General features: G+C 39.9%; 1 protein-coding gene and 1 long non-coding RNA gene across 4 annotated transcripts in view; one reads left to right on the forward strand and one right to left on the reverse strand.

The window, feature by feature from the left end:
• Positions 1 to 19,894, reverse strand: part of LOC123976309 (ankyrin repeat and MYND domain-containing protein 2-like) — an 817,726-nt gene that overhangs the window by 315,686 nt on the left and 482,146 nt on the right. The window lies entirely within an intron of this gene.
• Positions 14,111 to 19,311, forward strand: LOC123976327. Of its 3 annotated transcripts, none has more exons than XR_006826330.1 (3): positions 14,111 to 14,239; positions 14,724 to 14,845; positions 18,511 to 19,311. It is a non-coding gene; the product is annotated as an uncharacterized LOC123976327 (long non-coding RNA). The 3 variants fall into 3 exon arrangements; XR_006826329.1 differs by having other exon boundaries at positions 14,117 to 14,252; XR_006826331.1 differs by lacking the exon at positions 18,511 to 19,311 and adding an exon at positions 17,889 to 17,967 and having other exon boundaries at positions 14,117 to 14,252.

The raw sequence follows: 19,894 nt of genomic DNA on the forward strand, positions 1-19,894 counted from the left end.
CACACCCCCCCCCCCCCCCCCCCCCGACATGCATGATCATAGTGTTGTTTACAGCCACAGGCATAAGAGCTCATGAATGTTGGAAAATAGCTGAAGCAATGTGCGCTGACAATTATATCATGTTCACACGGACGCATTCATCATAAATACTCACACATGCAATTCAATTAGTAAATGAGAATGGTAATTAGTATAACATAGTACACCAACATTTTGCTCCTCCACATGCTGTATGACAACATGCAGCTGCTCTGGGGACAGCAGGGAGCTATCTTTAAGACTTAAGACATTCAATGCTACCTGTAATCGGAGTTATCACCAATCTAATTATAAAAGTAATGATGACAAGTTGATTAGACGTTAAAATAAGGTATATTAATCTAATTATATTTAAAGCTACATGTATCCAGTGTTAGGCAGTTGCTACAAGTAGAGACGTTACAAATTTAACAACATTTTACAGTAGTGTGGTGGTAGCGTAGCTATCTTCCTACTAGGAACCACAGCCGCTGATTTCAGCAAACTGCTTCAGTCAGGGCTCCAGGAACCGGGATGCCAGCGCCCCAGCCATACACTTCAAGCAACCACAGCAGCTGGCTGCACCCTACCAACAACCTCGCCAGCTGCCTGCATTAGGGGTTTTTGGCACCAAGATGCCACCCTACCACCAACCTTCAAGAGGGACTTCGGGCATCGAGATTCCAATAGTCGATTTGAGCTAACATCGAGCTCTTGGTCATTCCGAGCTCACTGTCATTTCGAGCCAACATCCGGCTAACAGTCGTTTTGAGCTATCATCCGGCTCTTGTCAATGTAACCTTCCTACCATTTGATTTCATCACCATGTCTTGTTTCATCAACGAACGTCTTGTTTCATCAGTCCGTCTGCATCCGCTCCATCTGCGCTGGTTACAGCATCCCTCAATTGTCTCAAACCTCAGAAGCTATGTTCACACTTGTTTTCTTTGGTTTCACTTAACTGCACCTTCCTTTTGCTTCAACCTTTGGCATCATACCTGCAATTCAGACTAATTTCCAAACAATACTGCATTCTACTTAAAGCAACCAAATCCAATAAATTATTACAGCATAAAAGAGGACGCTGGCCAGCACAGACTGGTAAAACATCTGCAGCAGTTTTTTGCAGATGTTGAAGGACCCCAGCCTTCTCAGGAACTACAGACGGCTCTGCCCTTTCCTGTAGAGAGTGTCCATATTTGCTGTCCAGTTCAGCTTGCCATGCAGCTGCAGCCCCAGATATTTGTAAGTCCTGACCACCTCCACATAGACACCTTCGATGGACACAGGTTGGAGATGTGGTTTCCTCCTCCACCACCATCTCCTTGGTCTTGGAGGTGTTCAGCTGCAGATGGCCAGTGGTTGTGTGTGAGTACTCAATGACGCATCAAAAACGGCTCCCCGACAAATTTCTGACACATTGCCGACATCTGCCAGATATCTAGCACTCTAGCTACCTGCGGGTGCTAATCCATTCCTTCACCCATATTCTCTTTCTTTATAGTCTTTAAGTCTCTCTATCTTTATGATAACAAACAACAGCTGTTTCACGTGTAGTTCGCGTCATTTCCCGTTTCACATTTCACGTGTGTTTTCTTGACAAGATATGGTTTGGAGACCTGCATCAGGTGACACTGCCGCTGTCAGCTCGTGTAGTGTGTGACCCCCTGTCACCAATCAGTCACGTAGTGTGAACGCCACAACGACTTCAAGACTCCCATCACAAGACGACAAGTTGTGTAGTGTGAACGGCACAGCCATCGGCCGACGCTGAAAGTCATGTAGTCTGAACGAGCCTTTAGTAAACAATTAGGTGGCAGCCCTAACCAGGTACAATCTCTATGTTATGTTTTAAATTTATTTAATCGTGATTTTTCGCATAGTTATGCACAAAATTGAATAATGAATTGTACAGCAGTGTATTGCGCACTTTTAATTTAAATGTATGGTGTATATACACAAAAGTGCAATAATGTGGTTTGCAAACAAACAAAAAAGGTGCTTTTTACCAGCAGTATTCCTTCTAGTCCAGAGCCACGATCATATCAAAACAGGCACCTTCTGAGCAACAAGCTTGTTTGCTTGTTTTTTTTTTTCTGAACAGGTATCAGCAGAAACATTTTTCTTTTATCAGGGAGCAGCATAAACAGTCTTTGTTCAGTAGCAAGTGTGCCGGTTAAAGTGAGGTGAAGTGGTCTCCTCACGCACACCCCCGCCCACCGCCAAAGTTGAATTGTCTTTTTGTAGGCTACGCGGAGCACAAATCATTGGAAGAGAGACTGATCCTCGCTGTTTGTGAGTTTCCAGAATCTATTACTATTTACTAAATAGGACATCAACAGGAGGGAATTTGCATGGAAGAGCATCCCTGCAAAACTAGGGGAGGCCTATTGGGTAAAGTTATGTAGCCTAAAATTTTAACTTAGGTTAAAAAGGCTACAGCTGTGTAGCACACAGAAGCCGTTGTCTTGGTTCCTATCCATAGAGCGCCTGCCGTTTACTCGCAGAGCGCTGTCACCGGAGAAAAGAGCAACCCCACAGGGCCATGCGACTACTTTGTGATTTTAAGAATGTTCCTAAGACAGACATCTTCCCCAGTACTAATCAGCATGCAGTGTGTAGCTATCCACTTTGCTATGGCATTTGATCACTTGTCTTGCTTTTGTTTATCTACTTCTCCGAAGCGTAGTCTGCTGAAGCCTCCCTCCACTGCTTGTTTGGGTGGGTGATCAACATCCCACCCCTCCTGTCACCCATGGTTTGACAGAATGTGTATTCAGAGCCAGTGAGCAATGGACTTTCAAAATAATAAAAATAAAAACTGCGTTAATGTGCAATAAAATAATTGTCGGCTTTAATTAATTAATTTGTTAACGCGATAATAACATGTTAACATGCCCAGCCCTAGCTTTAAATGTTGATCACATTTTACACAACCCGCAAAAAGCACTCTGTCTGATGAGGGCCTTAGTGTCAACTCTGCTTTGGCTTAGTATCACTGAATGTAAAATCAACCCACCCTCCCCCCTCCACACACACACACACACAACACTGAGCTTTCTGGGTTGGTCATAGGTAGAAGGTGGAGGCGTACTGGGAGTTAGTGGAAGTGCAGTTTTAATTAAAATAAGCTAATGCATGCTGCTACCTGATGGCTGCAGCCACAGCTCCAGGCCTATCCATCAAATCATTGTTAAATCCTGGATTAACGCTGCCTTCAATTTAACAACCTGAGAAAAACAATATAGCATTCAATTACCGACATGACACAGTCATCCATTATGCTTCCTTTAACCCTCTTAAAGTGTGACCAATGCACAAACATTCCATTGATAAAAATGACAAAATGATGCTCTGACAGAATGCAATTATACTGTTGTCAAAGGCTGACTTCTTGCACAGCCACATAGCAGGAAGCAATAACAAGCCAACAGCCCTGTCAATAATCCTTTTTTGTTAGAGAGCTAACAGCTAAAGACTCATCAACACTGACCATTGCTGCCTATTGGAAAGAAAACAAATGTGTTGACTGAGTTGTTTCTTCATTATCTGCAGAGTAGAGACTCACTCTGTGACAAGCATGTTGACAGGAACAAAAGACCTGAGGACAATTATTGCAAGCTTGTTGTCTGCAGTACTATTGTCCAGTGACTTGAAAGGCTTAGGGGGTTGGGAACTGGACTCAATTTACTGAACTTTAATGTTGCCACCAAGTAATAATTACATACAGTTGTCATTGTTGTGTTTACACCTTCCTCCACTGCCCCCTTATGACAAAAAAATCGAATAATACAGCTTTAAAAATAAGATAACGATAATATTTTCAGGATTTTCAGTCAGGATTTAGAGTTCATCATAGCACAGAGACAGCACTGGTGAAAATTACAACCACCTAACTGCATCAGACAAAGGACTTGTCTCTGTACTAGTTTTACTAGATCTTAGTGCTGCATTTGACCATCAGATCCTATCGCAGAGACTGGAACATTTCATTGGCATTAAAGGAACCGCTCTAAGCTGGTTTAAGTCCTATTTATCAGATCGATTTCAGTTTGTACATGTTAACAATGAGTCCTCCATGCATGCCAAAGTTAGTCATGGAGTTCCACAAGGATCTGTGCTCGGACCAATCCTCTTCATTTTATATATGCTTTCTTTAGGCAATATTATCAGGAAACACTCCATAAACTTGTTATTTAACATTGTTAAATTGTTATGCAGATGATACTCAGTTATATCTATCGAGCCAGATGAAACTAATCAGTTAGCTAAACTTCAAATGTGCCTTCAGGATGTTAAAACCTGGATGACCTGTAATTTTCTAATGTTAAACTCAGATAAAACTGAACTTATTGTTCTAGGGTCCAAGCACCTCCATGATGCGTTATCTAAAGATATAGTTTCCCTGGATGGCATCAACCTGACCTCCAGCACCACTGTGAGGAATCTTAGAGTTATCTATCATCAGGACATGTCGTTTAAGTCTCACATTAAGCAAATTTCAAGGACCGCCTTTTTTCACCTACGTAATATTGCGAAAATCAGGAACATCCTGTCTAAAAGTGATGCAGGAAAATGCATTTCCATGCAGTCCATGCATTTGTTACTTCTAGGGTGGATTACTGCAATTCCTTATTATCACACTGCTCGAAAAGGTCCATTAAGACTCTTCAGCTGATCCAGAATGCTGCAGCACGTGTTCTGACAGGAACCAGGAAAAGAGATCATATTTCTCCTGTCTTAGCTTTTCTGCATTGGCTTCCAGTAAAATCCAGAATAGAATTTAAAATCATTCTTCTTACCTACAAAGCTCTTAATGGTCAGGCACCATCTTATCTTAAAGAGCTCATAGTACCTTACTACCCCACCAGAGCACTGCGCTCCCAGAATGCAGGGTTACTTGTGGTTCCTAGAGTCTCCAAAAGTAGACTAGGAGCCAGAGCGTTCAGCTATCGAGCTCCTCTCCTGTGGAACCAGGTTCCAGTTTGGGTTCAGGAGGCAGACACCATCTCCACATTTAAGAGTAGACTTAAGACTTTCCTCTTTGATAAAGCTTATAGTTAGGGCTGGCTCAGGTGAGTCCTGAACCATCCCTTAGTTATGCTGCTATAGGCCTAGACTGCCAGGGGATTTCCCATGATGCTCTGAGCTCCTCTCTCATCTACTTTCTTTCCCTCTGTATGCAACCTCATCCCATTATTGCATGTTACTAACACAACTTCTCCCCTTTCCGGTAGTCTTGTGCTTTCTCGTCCCTCTCCTCTCTCCTCCTATCACTTCCTGCAGGTGTTTCTGGCTCTGGAGCTGTGGAGTCTGGATCTGTGGCTGCGGGTCACCTGCTGCCCCCGTGTTCCTGCTCGGCACCCTCTGTTTCAATTATTGTTACTAGTCCTATTGCTTTTTGTTGTTATAATCATTAACATTATGATTATTATCATTAACACTACTTTAAATATCTGTACCATTTTTCATTCAGTCTATAGCAACATTACCTTTACTGTCTGTACCTCTGTGTGTATATTGTGTAGGCTCTCTCTTTCTCTTTCTCTTCGCCCCCCTTCACCCCCAACCGGTCGAGGCAGATGGCCGCCCACCCTGAGCCATGGTTCTGCTCGAGGTTTCTGCCTCTTAAAAGGAAGTTTTTCCTTGCCTCTGTCGCCTAGTGCTTGCTCTTGGTGGGAACTGTTGGGTTTCTGTAAATATCATCACAGAGTATGGTTTTGACCTGCTCTGTTATTGGGCGGGTTGCCCGTTAATCGGAAAAGAAAAGTCTAGAAAGGCGCTATACAAATACAGAGCATTTACATTTACGGAGCATGTTATGAAAAGCGCTCAGAGATAATTGTTGTTGTAATTTTGGCGCTATATACATAAAATTGATTTGAAATCGAATTGAATATTATGTCCAGAATCTTTAAACATAAATTATTTGAGGTCCATCTTTTGGAATGTGTTATTATCTGACATCTATGACCAAACGTTGCTGTTTTAATATACTTGGTACCAACAGTGAACAAGAAACGTCACGTCTCATTATAATCTCAGCATTGCACAGGTGGAAAGCCATTTTATTCTGCCCCTACACAGAAAAAGGATTACTTTATATTTCATTGTAAAGACCACAGAATTAGACTTAACTGGAATCATGTTTTATTTTTAGAATTAAGGTGAATTAGTTTCCAACAAGTGTTAGATCAGTCTGTACATAGAAGTAGCATAATAAAACAAACATATGTATACACACATACATACATATATACATACAATTATATATAAATAAATAAATTTACATCCACATAGATACAGTTGTGGTCAAAAATTTACATACACTTCGTGGGCTTTTATTGTGGCCAGCCTAAAGGCTCATGCAGACCACACGATTTTCAGCGTCGGACGATGGCCGACACTGGTCTCCAAACCACGTTTTGTCAAGAAAACACACGTGAAATGTGAAATGGGAAATGACGCGAACCTACACACAAAACAGCTGTTATTTGTTATTATAAAGATACCGATTATAAAGACGAAAAATCTGGGTGAAAGAATGGATTAGCACACTGAGGTAGCAGGGATCGTCTGAGCTACGTGACTGATCGGCGGCAGGGGATACTGAACCCCGATTTGTCCCTGGCTGCTGTTCCGCCAGTGTATGAATGAGGTTCCGTTTGAGCACTTAGTGTACTAGTGTACACTAGTGTAGCGAAATGACTAGAAAGGCGCTATACAAATACATTTACAACGACAATGTCGTTACCCAACACTGGTCTCTAAACCCAAGACCCATAAAAAGTGACACAGGAAATGACATGTAACTACACACGATACAATTATTATTATAATGAAAAAAATTATAAATACAAAGAATATGAGAGAAACAATGGATTGCGGGGTGGCGGGCATCAGGGATTGTCTGAGCTACAGAGAGAGCTGGAGGTGAAAAGTTTTGTGATGAAAAGTAGCTGCCTGCTCTTATTGACTGGATGTGAATGTCGAGTCGGCCAACTCCGATGATCCGATTCTTCAGGTCCATGCTGAGCTCCTTAGACTTTCCCATCATAGCGTTTGTGGCTGAGTCTAATCAGCGTATCAAACAAGCCCTATTTAAATGGGCTCAGAGAAGTCACTCATACACACTCAAAAGAAGTTATAAAGGCCATGTCACAAAACAAATTTGATTGACACAACTTTCTATGTCACCAAAATTGATTGTTTAAGTTGTTGTATTTGACACAGTAGATCTGGTCACATTTTCAGAACACCTATAATAGATTCATAATAGAACCAAAATTCATGACTGTTTTTTCTGGTAAAGTATGTGCTCCAATGATTCTATCACAGAAAAATATAAGTTGTAGTTACTGGAAACTCAAACTGCCATGACATACATGTTCTTTACAAGTGTATGTAAACTTTTAACCACAACTTTATACATTATATTTTTTTTATAGCGCCAATTCATAACTGAAGTTATCTCTTTTCATATAGAGCAGGTCTGGACCATACTCTTTGTAATATTATTTACAGAGACCCAACAATTCCCGGCATGAGCAAGCACTATTTCCCTTACTACTATGGCCCTGCCTCTCTGTTGTCTAACAATTGGATGAAACATTGGACAGTGTGTCCCCAGAGCCTGGGAGCAGAGAGGACTCAGCTGGAGCCAGTTGGACTGTAATGGAAGTGCAGCGAGCTTTCCCCTGCCTCTATAAAAACACCATTTGCTAAATAAATAACATAAATAAATATCCTGCCCTCTCCTTCTCTTACAGTCTCTCCTCATTCTTTATTTCACCCTGGTATGACCACCACCACTGCTTTCCTCCATCCTGTGTTTCTCGTCTTTGTGTCTGTCTTACTATCCCTGCTACAATTATTATCTACCTAAATGCCTCTGACAGATTGTGGCATTGACACAGTTATTCATCACTGCACACAACACTGGGATTATCCTGGCAGACAGACATCTAAGTGGAGCCTGTTCACATCCTGAGACATTAGCAAAGCACTCTGGCATGACGACAGATACGACACTTTAACGTATTTGGAAGACATCACACCCTGTTTGTTGCTTTTGCCATCTTACTCTATGTACATGACATTCTAGTAATGAGGGCAGCTTCATACTGCCACCTAGTGCATTCTTTTCTGGATTTACTGACATTGATTTTAGGTATACATTTTATAAGAAATAAGAGTTACCATTACATTTATTTAATAATTATGATTTTTTTGCTGATGTTTTGGAAAGTTTTTGAGGAATACTTCTGACATTGTTGCCTCCCTTCCTATAGATAGGTCACTTCTCTGATACAGGTGATGTCAGCTGTGGAAAAATTAAACATTGCCTTCTTTCTCCTTGTATCCTTTTTAGCTGTTGTATACCACACATACACTTATATTCATACGGTATATATACACAGTATATATATATGAAGACAGATCTTATTGTTTTTTTTCAATTATTTTTCTTTTCTTTATTAATTTCTTAATGCACCATATTTTATGTAGGTCTTATTGCCTTTTCAAACAAATAAACTAAAGTAACTAAGTAGAACAAATCATTAACGTTACATGTACATTGAACAAAACCTACAGTCCTGTGCTTAGCCAAGTATTAGACTGTTACGTTAGCAGTCCGTAGAGGAGGAAAATTCCTTTGGCATGCTAGTTGTTAGCTGGCAGTTCTGTTGTGGATTCAGCGAGGTGGAGAAGAACTGTGGTTTTATTGCAGTCTTTTCAGTGTCGTGTTCCGATCGTGCAGATAGAGGACCCGGACAGATTTTTAGATCCTTCTCCTTGCAGGAAATCAAAATTTTCATAAAACCTTTAATACTAAATTAAAAAATTACTAAAAGTATTAAAAATTAAGCATTTCTTCATAGCCAATGAAATGTAAATGTAAATTTGGTACACACTACGTAGCAAAGCCAGAACTTTTATTTAAACTGTCCAGATCATGACCTCCATCGATGTAAAGCATTTCTGTTATACTTAAGTGGTATCAGCTGGTAATGGAGCTTTCAGGTCACAGGGGTCATTCTGACACATCTTCCTGTGGATTCTGAGACCTTCCTGATGCTGCTGGCTGCTGTGTTGTCTTCAGGCCTTTGCTTGACTGGAGCATGAATCTTCTTCCCAGCAATATCTTCCTCCTCTGATGGTTTCTGAGACTGTGAGGACTCTGGTGGCTCCAGGAACACCTCAGACACCAGCTACTCTATAGAACCTGGTGAAGCTGTCGCCTAGTGCTGCTCTTGGTGGGAATTATTGGGCTTCTGTAAATAGCATCACAGAGTAAGGTCTAGACCTGCTCTTTTATGAAAAGCGCTGTGAGATAACTGTTGTTGTGATTTGGCGCTATATAAATAAAACTGAATTGAAGCCAAAGACAAGTTTCCAGAAATGGATAATAAAGTTTTTATCATCTTCATCAGGTCACTCAGCTCTGTAAAACATGGCAGAGTCATTGTTACATTTGGTCTTGAATGAAGGAGAAGCATGTAGGCATGTAGTGATCACAGTACTAATGTCAAGGTGATTACAGTATGACAGGAGAAGGCCACAATAACAGAACAACATTTTAATCAAGTGACCCGCCCACTGTAGTTGTGTAATTCTTGAATCTAGCTTGTTTTAGCATACTATGTATTTAATTTCTGGGTGATCCAAGGAAAGTTACTGACATTAAAATATTTATCTTCTTTAATTTTCTTGGATCACTCCAGTGTTGACAAAGTGTGATGACATTTTTATAGTATGTTTATTTTAGTATTATAAGTAATTCTGGTAGGCATGATCTATTTTCACATAATTCATTTTAAGCACTGAAAATACTTTAACATCTGTTTTTTCCATTGTCAAATTCTGTGTTTTTGTGGCTATTCTCAGTGATTGCACCTACCATGCTTGTCATCGCCCATTTCCAATTTTTTAAAGTCTTGCCAATTTCAAGTTGACCACTTCAGATTCTTTTTTCTTCTAAGAACTGTAATTGACAGCAGTCAGCGTGAAGTATAATACATCTGCAGTTGTTCACATTGTATGATGAAAAATCGCAGTTTAGGGGGTATTACCTAATTTCATTGTCCTACTTGAACTAATGCAAATGTATGTTGACCCATGTGAGCATAGGCAGACATTTCAGGGGGTTGGGGGGTCAAGACCCCCACTATCTGAGGGTTGCCCCCCCACAAAAAAACATTAAATAAAGAATATAATGATACTTTGAACAATTGTGTAAGTAGTTAAACAATAAAAATGCAAACAGGGCAATAAAAGTGCGCTTTAAGTTTAGAAACATTTTGAGACCCCCCTCCGTTTCCTCACAGTAGTTTGGTCCACTGCCATCTTTACTTCACAGGAGTGCAGTGGAAGAAAACATTTTCTAATCCTTTAGTAGTTGTGGAACTTTAGTAATGTTAGGTAGGCTGGCAAGGCTATTTTATTCACTTAAAACATCAAATGAACTGATTCTTTTGTCTATAATACAGTTGAGTCATTAATAAATTAATCATGACAAAATATTATTAACATATTATTTTTTGTGTTATTATAACATTAGCTGACTTGTTTGGTAGCTTATTTAATAGCCTGTTTGATAGTAAGTCACCTTCGACAGCTAGAGAAAATAGGTCGGTTTTCAGCTTAATTTACCATGACGGGTGACCGGGGTAAAGCAGTATCAAATATCCAATTTTCTGCCTGTCACATTGAACGTTACAAACATGTTTCACATGAGTGCACAGCAGCATAGACAGTAACCTCATGTCACAGCCACACACACACACTCACACACGCTAAAACACGTATTATGTGTGTGGAAGTTATTCACCAGAATAACAGTGAAAAAGACGCAATGCTCACTATTTACATCTGCAGAGAAACACGCAGAAAGAGACACGAACTTGTATCACGTTATTAGACAGTGATTGTAAACACAACTATTACTTTGGAATAGTAATAGTGGGCTAGAAAAATAGTAATAAGTCTTCCCTCTGTGTACACATATCCTATAAAGGTACAATTTTGGCTGTTATTTGTGTCCCCTTCAAAAATTGCTCTTGAGAAATTTTATGTTTATTGTCCCACCCAACTGTTCATTTTTGCAGAGCCGCTGCCCAAACTATGTTAGCACAATGCTGTGTTATTGTCGCACTGAATGAAGATGTGCAATGTAAGTAAGCATCGGCTTTTTCCATTATCCAACTTGTACAATGAAAATTTTACAAGAAAGTCTAAAACCGGAAACAGAGACCGCTCGCCTTCAAAGTAAAAAGCCATTGTTTATAAAGGTCAATTTAAGGATAGCTAAACTTAATAGTACTTTTGTGTTTTCGTGGGATTTTTACCCCATGATTCTGTTTTCACAGCAGCAGGTGAGTTGTTTGGAGGAAGCATGTTGTTAATGACGGAGCCTATCGAAACCAATGAGGCCAACGTGGTACTGAATGACATCGTCATCAACAGGTGTGTTCACTGTTGCTTCACTGGTCCGTGCTTTAAAATATCCACCGTGTCTGCATCTTCTAACATAATACCAAATAAGGTCTCTCTCTCTCTGTTTCTCGGAAAGTGTTAAAAATGGGTTTCTATATAGACTGTGGAGACCGTTAACATACCTGGGTGGTCTGCTCAAATAAAGTCTGTTTGGGAAACATGGCTTATTTTGGCATCTTACAAATTGAGAGCGTTAAGTCTTCTTTGCTCATGGTGAAGACCTTCCACAGCGACATGTTTAGTGTGTGCGTATGCTTGTGTGACTGTGACAATAGTTGCTGTCAGTGCACTGTGCGCATGACGTGAATCATCGTGTGGCACATGATGTGTAAGACCGATCGACCCGGTCACTGGTCATGGCCGATCAAGCGGAAAACCGGACAATGACTGGTGAGTGGAAGGCCTCAGTGGCGATGGCTCGGCTTCCCCACATCACTTTAGACTGTTCTAGATACAAGGACTGCCACTGAGCCGAATTAGACTGCATTAGTTTCAGAGAATAAACTGGCAACTAATACACACACACACACACACACACACACACACACACACACACTTAAAGGGATATTTGAGTAACTCACAACATGTCTGTCAACCCTTTCATAGCTGTGACCAAGTCTGCAGGGTCAAAGCATCCACCCTCCTCCTCCTCCAGGTCTAAACGAGGTCTCTTTACTGGTGTGGATGTTAGAAAAGCCAGAGGAGCTGCATAGGTAATAGTGGATGTGCCAGCACAAATGTCTTTGTAGTAGACTGGACAGCAATGACTTTGCATCAGAATTGTATTTTTGATGAACAGCTCATTGTTAAAACTTTATCAAAAGTAGTCCTACTATATCAGGCCCCAAACCTGTACTTCTGACGTCCTCTGCAGCCCTTATGGTGTGTCTCTGATGGGTCGGTCTGTCAGGAAACATCCCTTGGCAGGTAGCTGTAGTCGATGTGCTGGCCGTATACAGGAAACGGTTACAGTTTACTCCAGTATTATCAAATGTGTAGCTATGGCAACAGCTCTAAACAGCTCAAAAAAAGATAACATCATTTGTATTAAAAATGGAGAAAACAATTATTACACAGAACATTTGACTTCAACTTTAACTTGTATTGTGACATATCAAAAGTTTCCGGTGAAAAGCAAACTTTTCCAAGTGAGCCTGTTGTGTAATACTATAGAGACTACATGACCACAACAGCAGAAACCTAGGACACTATTTCTATATGTATTTTACACTGGAACTGTAGTAATCTGCAGTATTGTTCACTAATACTAGTATTGTAGTAACGCATAAGTGTATCAGAGTGGTTGTATCAGCTTGACTTTAAACACACTGCCCAGCTTTCGGAAATGAGCAAGATTGCAGCTTGGTCCTACTCAAAGTTACACAAGGTTGGCAACCGACCATTTGTTTTTCACATGTGCCACGGGTCTTTCAGGGAAATTTACATACAGCAACAGACACACATACTGGAGGGGATCACGGAAATGAAGGGCTAACAACAAAGCCACCTAGCGTTCCACAAAAAGTGAATAAGATTCCCAGTCACCCACATCCAACATCCAACATCCAACATCCTACTCGGGTTATTTAGTTTGCTTCAAAAGAGGCTTAACATTAACACAATTTCTCTTGAGTGTCCCTAGTATTACAGACCCATGCCCAACAACCAAAAAAAACAACATAACAAATGCCAAACTTACAGGTTTGAAGTTACAGTTCAATCCATCCTTGAGTTTCAGTTCTGAAGCTAATCCTTCTTTGTAACGTTTCTCGTCCTCGCTGAGAAAGCAGGCCGCAGTAAAATGGTTAGCACACATATAGTTTTCCAGGAGTGAAGGAAATGGTCAAAAAGTGCTGAAAAGGAGTTCTGTGAATCTGCACTTGATTGCTCTTCCTCAAAGACCGGATGTGTGTCTCACTGAATTCAACAGACTGAATGTGAAAGTATATAGAGTTGAATTTTCAGTGAGGATCAAATGCAGTTTCAGAGAAACTGAATTCAATTTCAAAATACTACATTCAGTTTCAAGTTTACTGGGGTAGGCAATGCTGGAGATGTAAAAAATAAATTTTAAAAAGTGTTGTCCTTAAGCAAATGGAAAAGTAGTCAAATGGTCAAAGCTAACATTTCAGTAACATGAAGATGCTATAAACTGTATAGAATGGGAATGCAGGAGAAACTGAATAATTGAATTCTGTCGAATACAAACTTAAAGACAAAAGACATAACAGTAAATTGTTTTATGAACTTACATGCTTATTAATCTTTCAACTTAAACCTCCTCATCAATTAATAATTTTTGTCTGTTCTGCTTCAGCCTCCTTTTTGTCATTGTTGGTCCTTGTGCAAGAAAAATAGTCTACATTGCTCTCTAATTTATAATGCTAAATACTAACAACAATCATATCTGTAGGTTGCAGTTTTTACTCACACATGACAAATCATTTTTCTGGTTTGCACAAATCTATTTTAGGGGCAAATGCATGTGAAATCCTCTGTTTAGCAACGCATCATCCGTCCTGAACCCCTCGTGCTGCATTTCTTCTTCTTCTTGTTTTATTGGCGGGTGTTGTTTACTTGCCTTCACTGTCACAGGGCTGAATGTAGCAACGCAGCGGGTATTTTTTTTGGAAATGTAAAAAATACGGGAGATTTACAGGGATATATGTTAACTAGATGACACCTGGAGAGAACAGTGAAATACAAGAGGAGCTCGGGGAAAACGGTAGGGTTGACAGGTAACTTATGCACATTACAGTGGTAGCTAGCTAGCTAATGGCACAACTTTACTGCTCCCAACTCCAATCTCATAACGACCACCCCCTTACAAATCTATGCCAATTAAACACAAGTAACCTGAATGAATGAACCTGAATAAACAACAACCAATGAACGCCCCTAATCTGTGTGTTACACAACTTTAGATCCATTGGTGCAGCAGGGACCCATTTAACACTAGAACCACCAACGGGTCAAATTTAACCGCGGCTGTTTTTTGATTGTATGTATTTTTTTTCTATATAATATTCAAGTCCCCCAGTCTCTGACTTTTCTTAAAAGTGTGTTATGTAGCACCCCCTATTGTTAAAAAATGTCTGAAAGCGGGTAAAATTTACCCCTATAGAGAATACAGTCATGTTAGCGCTGTTCATGACGCACGTTTAGATAAACATTCTATGTTGCTATTGGCAACGCCTTTCCCACTACAGGCATTACACTTGCTCAGCGCAGTGAGTGAAGGAGAGTCTGACGGTGGGGGCGATGAGCGATGTGTCCTGGGTTGACACTGCATCTGACGGGTCAATATCTAACAGCGATCCACCTGAATGAAGTAAATATGCATAAAAGCTGCTTATATCTTTTGTGTAGGTTACATGATCATCAAAACTAATGCTGCAGTAGCCTAGTTTTTCCCTGCAATAGAGGTGTGTTCTACGGTCCCTACAAGAGAGCGTGTGGCTCCCTCGTGTGCTTTTTGACTGGCTATAACTTTTCCAATGCTTTGTATTTTTCAGTAACATTACATTTTTCTGTTGGGTAAAAATCGACTATGAATTTGAGTATTGAATGAGTCCGAAAAAACAAGCAGAACAGTGAGAACTAGCCAACATTATGAGGCTATTATTACCGCCTATAAAACACTACAGCAGTCGGTCTTTTTTGTAAATTGTATGATGCATTTAAATTCAAGCTGTGTTTAGAATCTAACTAGGCTATAACATCTATAACAGCGGCAAGTGGATGACATCAAAAGAGCCGCCGCATGTGAACGTGCCCTTCACAGATGCGCAGCGCAAGCGATCGACCTGCACGGTGAAGACAATGAATGCAATAGAATAAACTTTCTGTATTATATTGCCTGAAATATGGGGATGGTGTTTATAGGAAAGCCACATGTGCTAAATGTTTCCCAAAGTGTGTTGGAGCAACATGTAGCAGAAATAATCACAAAATCAATGCATTTTTATAGCGGGTAAATTTTACCTGTTACGGCCGTTCTAGTGTTAAGTGAGACACACAACAAACAACTACGCTGATCTGCTGTTAGTTAACGTCAAAAAGCTATTACATGGCGATATCGTACCCAATACATTTACCCACCAATGTGGCGGGTAGCCTTCCAACATTTAGCCGCCAAACGGAAAATCTACCCACATTTGGTGCAGCGCGGGTGTTAATTTCCATCCCTGCTTGAAACAACCAAAGGTGAGAACAGAGCCAGAGTTTTTTTGGAGCATTTTGAGGAGTGAGGGATTGACATTAGCAAGATTTTTGCAGTGACAACAGATGTCGCCCCGCCATGGCTGGTATACAGCGAGGTGCAGTCACATTAATTGAGGAACAAGTCAGTCACTTCACTGCATAATACACCAAGAAAATTTCAAATCTGCAAAAACGTCAAATTCATATCTTAATGAAGCTTCAGTGGTAAACATAGTTAACTTCATTGTTAAGGGATTTGCCTTAACACACTGACAGTTCCAGTCCCTGCTGGAAAACTGTTTTGACATGTACAACACATGGGCTACTTTGTTGGAAAGCTGGTAATTTTTTTGAGTGACATTACCAACTCCACTTTCTGCTACTTAGACACTTTCCACACAGCACAGCATGAGCACCGCTGAAATATACAAATACATCAGTGGAGCTACGGAAACAGCTGGAAACCACAGCAGGGCATGATCATAGAACTTGCATCTTCACCTGGTGGATATCTGTACCAGAGAGGTTTAGCTGTCTCAGGAACATTGCATTGGCTTTGCTGACAGTCTTTGGATCAACATATCTCTGTGAGCAGATATTCTCGCACATGAAGAGCGTGCTCATCTCCTCCCGTAGTAGTATGACAACTGACCGCTCCGAAGCTTGCATGCAACTTAAAGTGACTAAGTATGATCCCCAGATAATGGAGCTCAGCAAAGGAAAGCAGGGTCATGGATTATATTGAGTGGTAGGCATCCATTAACTTTGTCCTGGTCTTTTTTCATCTCCGATGTCGATGTTTTTTAGCAATGCAATATTCTTTTATAGTGCTCACATTTTGTTTGTTACACTCAATTCTCCCTTTTTGACATTTGCTGCCATTGCAACATTTTTTAAGTAAGGAAATGTCATTGCAAGCAGATGCTGAAATGGGAACTGTGCTTTTAAATCTGTAACCATGGGGGATAAAAGTACTAAAGAAATACAAGTATTTGTTCAATTTATTGCTGAGGAACAAGATTAATGATTTCAACTAAGATGTGGATGTTTCATAAGCATGGCATAGCCGTATACCCACTTATAATAACGAGTTGATACATATCAGTAAGGTTTTGTGACAGACCTTTCACACTTTCATTCATAAATTCACCCCATCTGTGTTACGACGCTTCCATGGCCTGTGAGCGGAATCTGACCTCACCTACCAAACAACAACACAGCTGCCTGGCGGTCACTTGGCGCAAGTTTGAAATTAGCAGCAGGGGATTGCTGGTATAATAAATTGCATCTAGAACTAGTTAACACAACTAACATTAGTGTGGTGGATCAATGAATGCTGGATGCTGTGTCAGTGTCTGCACAGTAGCAGTTCCTGGATGCTTGCTCATGCATTTCAGCTGATACAGAAACCTATAACCTAAGTTTTTGGAAGATAAATGTGCTAGAGAATATGTGGACCACTTTTTGTGTCTCCACTGTAATAATATTCTGTAATGAATGAGTTTTGGTGACAGATCTGTATCTGTATGTATTAGTGAGGGTAGGGGTGCTTATGGGACGTTGCTCTGGGACGTTGCTCTGGGACACATCACTTGGGGACGGGTGAGTATGAGGCTGGGAAGGAAATATCACAGTATACTCACTACAAAAAAACTAGATTACACCACTGCTATTTCTGTTTGTTACACTTACTTCTCCTGTTTTGACATTTACTGCCATTATAACTAAATGAAGTTTATAGCTGATAAACAAGATTGGTGTAATGTTGGTACGGTTAATGATTCAACTCAGATGTGGATGGCAGCCTTGTATCATACTCTTATATATAATTACAATGTCCTGAATATGGGAAAACATCTTTTTTAAAATGCTGCTATGCATGTTATCTATGGATAGAATAAAATTACAGATCTCTTGGATATACAATTTTGATGTGATGTCATAATTAAACTTAATGTTGACATGGCACAATGATTAATAAGAAAATTTTTCATATAAAAAAGGTCGCTGACCCCTGCTGTAGATGATATTGTTAGCCACCACAGTACTGTCATTGTTCTGCCTGGAAACAAATTAAATTATTACATTATGGTAATTTTTTAACTGACCTGATGTTTTACATAGATTGAATCCTGAAGGTCATTATACTTATTTTGAATTGTTATGGGCAGCACAATATCACCACCATGAGATAAGATGGGAGTACTGTCACTGGAGGATGGCTCACCTGGCCTACTGGCAGTGTTGAGGCAAGTTTTATTTTAGCAATCTTTTTATTATACATTTTGTCAATATACATACAAACCACATTTCCTTAATATCATGTTCCCTTAATTTTACCTCCTGTAATAGGTGTCATTTACACTGGGGACGCTGAGGAATGTCCCCACCACATTTTGAAATGGCTGGTTTTGTCCCCATCACTTTTTGAAAGCATTTCTTAAAAATGTTAACCAACAAATGAAAATGTTGTGAGGTTTATTTGCACAATAAGAAAACATGCAATGCAATTTAAATATAGAAGAAACAAATGTGAAATGTTCAAAACAAAGCTAAAGCTAAGCTAAAAAAAACAAGCAGCTGATTACTGCATTATATTCTGTAATATTTTTACATTTATGAATTGTCACCTACCAGCTGAATTTCTCTTCATATAAATAAAGACATTTCCACAATGAATTGGAGCAGAAAATGTCTCCAGAATACAGGAAATTAAGTGTTTAATGCTCAAAATCTTCTGGGTGAGGACCCCCAAACCCCAGCATTTCATCTATCCATCCATCCTGTGTACAGGGTCGCAGGGGGCTGGAGCCAATCCCAGCTTACAACAGGCAAAAGGCGGGGTACACCTAAGGACAATTTTGGAGACACCAATTCACCTAGCCGGCGTGTATTTGGTCGGTGGGAGGAAGCCGGAGCAGAACCCACGCAGACACGGGGAGAACATGCAAACTCCACACAGACCAACCAGGGTTTGAACCCACAACCTTGCTGTGGTTAGCACTGTTGCTGTGAGGCAACAGTGCTAACCACTGCACCACTGCACCGTGACCATTAGTGACCATTGTGACTGTGAGGGATGTTCACAATAATTCCTGAGAAAGATGTTTAGTATACAATAATTTAATTCTCATTTGCTCACATGCTGTATGTAAAGAATTTGGCTGGATATTCATAATTTCGTCTTTGCAGTTGCCACAAATGAAAGTTAGACATATATATATATATATAATAACTCGCCTCCAGTCGCAATGCAAGGGGGGAAAACACTGTTATAGACCGATCTGACGTGAGAACAATCTCAGAATTCAGTGTTTAATACTTTATTAAACAGATTTTATTATAACAGATTTATACATTAAAGGAAGGAAGATGATTGATGATGACAGTTAATCAGGCCAAAAGACACATGCTATTCATCTCTGTGTGTATTTAACCTTGAGATGCTGTAGCTCAATTCAGACTTGACTGACATGATAAATTGTCATCACATGTACAATGGAGGTGCATGTCTGAAAGTGAAAACCACACCTACTGACTCTTAAGTCATGTTGGCAACTCATTTTTGAGAACAGCAACTATTAACTGTAAAATTAAAATATATGATTTCATCACTTTAGGTTTACTGCTTGATTTTTCCCAAATCATTAGTTAAGAATGAACATGTTCTTACCTTTGTAGTGCCGATCATCTTTGGGAACAGAAAAGGGGAGACAAAACAGAGTTAGATTTTACATTGATGTGTGAGAATACAAATTCAGTTCAATTTTATTTATATAGCACTAACTACAACAAAAATTATCTCATTGCACTTTTCATATAGAACAGGTCTAGACAGTACTCTTACATGATATTATTTACAGAGGCCCAACAATTCCCACCGTGTTGTACAGTGCAAAAATACTTATACATAATTGTACTTATACTTGTCCTAGTAATCATTTCACACTGGCTCCTTGTGCTATTTGTGTTAGCATCAGGCAACAAAAGTACTTGGTTAGAGTTAAAATAACTATGTACGTCAGTTAATATGAAAGTTACGTATTTACCTAAAACTTTACCTTTACCTAAAACTGATGTTAAAGGGCTTCCCCCACTGCGTTGAACTAGCCTTCCAGTTTCACTTCTACCATTTCTATCCAAAGCTATCGAACAGGCAGTTCCTCTCACGGAATGA

The sequence above is a fragment of the Micropterus dolomieu genome, linkage group LG09, assembly GCF_021292245.1.
Source record: "Micropterus dolomieu isolate WLL.071019.BEF.003 ecotype Adirondacks linkage group LG09, ASM2129224v1, whole genome shotgun sequence".
NCBI classification, from domain to species: domain Eukaryota; kingdom Metazoa; phylum Chordata; class Actinopteri; order Centrarchiformes; family Centrarchidae; genus Micropterus; species Micropterus dolomieu.